The sequence below is a fragment of the Apium graveolens genome, chromosome 5 (assembly GCF_009905375.1).
Source record: "Apium graveolens cultivar Ventura chromosome 5, ASM990537v1, whole genome shotgun sequence".
NCBI lineage: Eukaryota > Viridiplantae > Streptophyta > Magnoliopsida > Apiales > Apiaceae > Apium > Apium graveolens.
In genome coordinates this window covers 304,370,674-304,376,779 of record NC_133651.1, presented here as the reverse complement: position 1 = coordinate 304,376,779, position 6,106 = coordinate 304,370,674, and the positions used below count along the sequence as shown (strand labels likewise).

At 34.5% G+C, this 6,106-nt stretch overlaps 1 long non-coding RNA gene across 1 annotated transcript; it reads right to left on the bottom strand.

Moving 5' to 3' along the window:
• Window positions 1-5,656: 5,656 nt before the first annotated feature.
• Window positions 5,657-6,077, bottom strand: LOC141659632 (uncharacterized). The gene is made up of 3 exons (XR_012549832.1): window positions 6,044-6,077; window positions 5,848-5,970; window positions 5,657-5,763 (listed from the first exon to the last, which is right to left on the bottom strand). It is a non-coding gene; the product is annotated as an uncharacterized LOC141659632 (long non-coding RNA).
• Between the last annotated feature and the right edge of the window lie 29 nt (window positions 6,078-6,106).

Below are 6,106 nucleotides of genomic sequence, written 5' to 3'. Positions count from 1 at the left end.
CCCTGAATTGGGATGTTTTGAAATCAAAATGATTTGACATCAAAATATTCCACGGACTGGATGGTTAGGATTCGGGCCGGGTATGAACCGGACCCTTGATTATTAGGCCATAGTTGCCTGGGTACCCCATATAAGTGCGGGAAGACTTCAGATAAGGAATGCAGATGATTTACAGGAGAGGATCTGGACTAAAACACTGGAAGATATGCTTTAGAGTTGGAAGACTAGAAGACTTGTAAAAAGATAATATCCGATTGATATATTTTAGGAGATAGAATTATATTCCATATCAATTAGAAGATTTCTTGTAACTGTGTACTATATAAACACAACTTAGGGTTTATACTATATGTGTTATCATTCACGAGAAGATTATACATTGTAACCTAGCAGCTCTTAGTGATATTGTTCATCACTGAGAGTAGTTTAACCTACTTTGTAACAGAACTTATTATATTGAATAAACTTGATTAATGTTACATGCTTGTGTTTAAAATCGATTTGATTGTATCAACACTATATTCAACCCTCTTTTATAGTGTTTTGTGACCTAACAGGTATATAACTGAGGAATTTCCTGATTTAACAGCTGAAGAAGCAGTTATGCAACAAAAGGAGTTAATGGCTCAAATTGAAGCTGAAGCTAACACTTCTAAAGGAAGAGTAAAAAGAGGTGGAAGATCTACAAGAGCCAGATGAAGAGGAGGAAGAGGAAACACTTCTAAATTAAGTCAAGTGACTGTACAGAGAAGGTTATGTTCCTATACAAGGACATGAAGAAGATGAAGAAGTTCAGAAGTCAGAGGAGTTGATTATTCAAAGGAAGAAAAGGTCATCCACTAACGTTGATCAAGCTGATACAGCAAATCAAAATGTAACTCCTGAAGCAGACACAAATCCTGAGGTAAAAGCAGATCCTGATGTTGTGAACCTGATAACTGATTTTGATTCTGATGAAAAAGTGATCGAAGCATTAAATGAGTTAGCCCTTACTACAGTAGTCACTTCTCATATTTCAGAGGTTGATGAAAAAGAAAAGGTTGACAGAAGGAAAGCTGATCAAGCATGCAAAGATTATGTGCAGAGAGTTTTAAAATCAAAGAGAGAGCTATGTCATAAAGCAAAAGGGAAGATTTATGATTTGTCTACAAGTTATGCTCCTCCCGGAAAGAAGGATAAAAGATGGAAAGACATTTATACATTTGATTATCCTAAAGGGTTCAAGCATGTTGAATTTGTGTCAACAGGGTTAAGAGATTCTATTTCAGAATAGGAAGATGTTGATAAGTCCATCAAGAAACCTCTTTGGTGGAATATAATGAGAAACTGAAACTTGTCAAATCTCGAACCAGATGAGGCATTGGTCATTTGGATATGGAGATTCTAAGATCTGATCTGCTGGATACAAAAACTCTGACTGAGAATCTTGGTGAAAGAGTTTCTCCTTCACATCTTGAGAAAGTTGAAGTTATGAAGATTGTTTATAGAAAGATAAATGATAATGATGTCAGAGAAGAGATTCTGTACTTTTTGAGGGATGGTAAAGTAAAGAGCTTTACATTGCAATAACTCTTAATGAAGAATTTGACAGAATTGAAATACATTCACTATCTTCTTAGAGTTGAGAACAGTGTCACCAGAAATTGGTCTTCTATGATACTTGAAGTTATCAGAAGAAGAGTCATGACGAAAGATGATAAATACAATGGTCATTATGTTCCTGTGTACAGAACTTATACTAGTCAAGAAATGAAGATGAAAAAGGGAGTTGCAGTTTTAAAAGTTTTTCTTAACAGTCCTCAGTTATCCTTCAGTCTTGATCATGAAAATGTCAGTTTAAGTTTTGTGTTGATTGGTGATCTTGAGATAAACAAAAGCTCGTTTTCTAAATTAAGATCAGCCATCTATCAGCTTGGAGAAGACATTGAAGAGAAGAGAGAGTTGAAGAAAAAGCTTGTTAAAGTCCTATAAGACAAGGAGGAAGAAAGATTAAAAAAACTTTTTGGAAACAACTGTCAGTTATCTGAAGATACTGAAGTAAGCTTTACTCCTTGTACATTTTGTAGTTGGTTTTGGCATCATTGAGAATATAATGTGTGCTTCATTATATTAAGCATAAATTGGGGGAGATTGTTATATATTGATTCTTAATGATCAGAAGAAGCTCAGGATCTGGCTGTTCGGGTGTCATCAGTATTTGATGTGTCGTCAGGATTTGACACACCATCAGCATTTGGATATCATCAGTATCTGGAGACATTCAACTTAGACACTACAAAAAATATGGGATCAGACATCGGTTCTGAACCGATGTTAAAAAAAAAACTGAACCGATGTCTTCGCGTGTGATGTTAAATGTTATCAGGCTTTAACATCGGTTCACAGCCGATGTCTATTACAGTGCTATACATCGGTTTTAAGAATAATTCTGATGTCTTTGCAACAAATTTCAGCTTATATTACAGTATTTCTAGGTGAATATAAGTATATTATGGGGTAATTATCCATTAAAACATGAAACCTACAAGCTCTAAAAGATATTTTTTTAAAAATCTTTCAAATAAACCGATGTGAAAATCTAGATCAGACATCGGTTATGTTGTCTGACCGATGTGAAATGGTCCATGAGACATCGGGTACTTTTATCAACCGATGTAAAATAATGGGTTAGACATCGGTTTCGTTCATTTGGTGATGTTAAATCCTTTTGTTTAATATCAGTGTTTTTTTCTAACCGATGTTTAATCTTTAATATTGTAAAATTTAAGACATCAGCTATTGAAAATTCGATGTTATTTGGCTTAAAATACATTGATTTTTTTACAGAACCGATGTCAAATGACTATTTGACATTGGTTTTTGTAGTTCTTTTTCTTTTAATATTGTTTCACCTGATGTCTTTTGTTCATTTTTACATCGGTTTTAAATTACCATTCTGATGTTAATATATGTACTGTAAATTGCATATGCCATCCTGGTACTATTAATAGCCCAGGGAACCAATTACATTTTCAACCAGAAAAATACCAACAATATGCAATACATCCAACCAAATTTGTAAAAATATAGAGGTATACATTGATACCAAATTTACTAACATTCAATCCAACAAGAGCTCAATTCGGACATTACATTCCAAGTCTAAAATAAACATCCCAACTAAAAACAATAAAACCCAAATTCTCTAGTTATTACATCCAACATTCTAAACATGTTTGACTAGTTAATATGTACCACTTGTCAAATTTCGACAATTCCAAACATAAATCAGAATGATGGATGTAATTGTCACCAAACATCCCTTAATTAACCACCAACCACCAGCAAACACAATATCAATTCACATAGTTCAGAGAAAAGCTATATATATAGATACTTATCATTTTTACATCTTGTCTTGGATAAATTCAAGCACCTCCATCCGCACCTTATCCAGCTCCTGCCTTGTGTAGGACTTTCGAGTTTTGGCTGCCCACTATAAAACACACGTAAAAATTAGCAACCAGAATATTATTAACCAGAATTGCCATATGTATAATTAAAAATAAACATAACCAACTATTTATAATTTAACCAGAAGAGGACCTTTTCTCTATTTAACCGTAATTTTCTTCGTTAATCCAAAACTATATACCAGATAGTTCCTTATCACTAATAAAAACAAGATCCATCTGGAAATCACTAATAATAAAAACTGATAATAAAAATGGCACTCATATTTATCTGTCCTGAAAAACTACACAAAAAAAATTCTACATGCCATCTATCGGAAATGATTTGCATATATACCTTGGTAGTAAAAGATAGCTCCTTATCAGCAATGATATCTTTCATGTATCGCATTATAACATAGCCACATTCAACCCCTCCTGGTTGTTTGGGAGATCCCTGTTACAATATAAAATCTGAATTAGCACCAGAAATTAATTAAAATTACAAAGTGATAAAAAAATACAAAAAACTTACAAGAAGATTCTTTATCTGAGGAGCTTTATTTCCCCTTCCAGTTTGAGCATTGTAGGATTTCATCGCTCTACATTGCAGAACAACAATAATATACATGATTATTTTTCAAAAGGGAGAATATTTACTATATATATATTTATATATAGTAATTAACAGAAATATATTACTCTGTTAATGATTTTTCCAACTCATCAAAATGTGTTGGATGTGGCAGAGGGTTCAGAATATAAATATCGCCATCCCAAATTACAACCAAAATCCAGTGGCAACTATGTTTATAAAAAAGAAAAAAGAAAAACACAAGTCAGAAATTTTAAAAAAACTACCTAAATATATTAATTTGTAAAAGCATGTCTAAATTAAAAATACTTACTTATGATTATGTGGCATGAAGTACATGCGATAGGGACTACTCGCTTTCAACTGATTAACAAAATAAGAATGAAAAGATTTGTTCAACGTAAATGTAGCTCCTGGATCGAAAAATCCATATAAGACCACATCATCATTCTTCCTCTCAATCTTAATCAGTCTTTGCAAGAGCCTACCAGAGAGTGAATTACATTACTTATAATATCCGTATAAAACATGAATATTGAATATGTAACGATAAAAAATTAACTTACGCCATATAAGCAGATATTGCAGCTTGGCCAATCATATCGAACTCCAACAATGCTTTCACATTTTCATGCAATATATAAATTATTTTCTCAGTCCCAAACACGTCCGAATCACACGGAATTGGATTGACTCCCCAGTGGCTTTCATGAAGACTGCAGTATGTTTGTATAACACCTTGTACTGCTTTGGCACATTCTTGTTTAGCTTCATTTTTCTATAATCATCTTGAAGTTTCTACAACTCATCTTTCCGCTTAGACTGCCCCTGCAACACTTCCTTTTTCTTTTTCTACACAGAATTAAATAAAACAAGAATAATCGGTTATTATTGACATAACTACTATAGAATGCAACAATCAATTCAGAGTATATTGACATAATTTTTATATAACATACCGTCACAGTTGGGTAGATGATCAATTCACGAGGCCATGCTACGTGAGAGCCAACTGCTTGGCGTACAACCTCAATTTCACCAGGTATGGGCACTGGAACCGACGCCTCTGGCTGGATGTGTCCGTCAACCGACACACGAACATGTCCGGGCTTTAGAGGCACTCCGTGTACTAAAACATTCATCTCTTCGTGATCATCAAAAATTGTTCCAAAAACAACCTTGTTCTCTATGCAATCCAGTGCAAGCTCACATGACTGTGGACCCTACATTATAGTGAGGGATCAATTTAATTTTATTGCATAAATCCCAAGTCTGTAGGCATATATCTAGTAGATCTTAATAATAATTTACCTTCTTTCCGCTCGGAGGAGAGGGGTCAAAACCAACAAAGTCTTCATCATTTACCAACAACTGTTTGGCACTCAGCGGTTTAACATCAACTCCAACATTCCACTTATCAGCAGCTCCCTCTTTATTAACAGGTACTTGATAACTTGATTTGTCAGAGAACATAGGAGAGTGACCATTCGAAGCATTAACCAAGGCCTTAAGTTCAGCCATCTCCCGCTGATTTCTTTCCAACTGATCCAACAACTCTGCCTTGGTAATTTTAGTCTTTTTCACTTTTGGCAAATTGAAGAATGCTGTTGGAGTGACAAAGCCGCCAACCCCTCGAACCCTTCCTGCGTGCTCAGGAGTCTGAAGTGCCGTAGTCAACACATCTTCTGTTCCATGTGGAACAAATTCACCCTTCTCCTTCATTTCAAGTAACTCAGCCTGTAAAATAAATACAAACAAGTAGTGCATTATTTATGACGCAATTATCTTTGAAGGGAATGCAGTATTAAAAATATCACTTACAATTCTCGCATTTATTTCCGCTTGCTCTTCAGTAAGCTCATCAGGATTCTTTGGCATCCTAGCCTTCCACCAAAAAATTGCACGATCAGGTTTCTCTTTCCGCTTTAAGTTCCCTTTCTTTATCTGTTAAAAAAGAGAAAATGTTTAAACTCCCTTAAAACTTAGAATTGCAAAGCCAAATAGATATGGTTCTTACTTCTTCTTCTCGCAAACCAATATACCCCTTCCTTGACAAGCGGTGATGTTATTTCCGTTTACC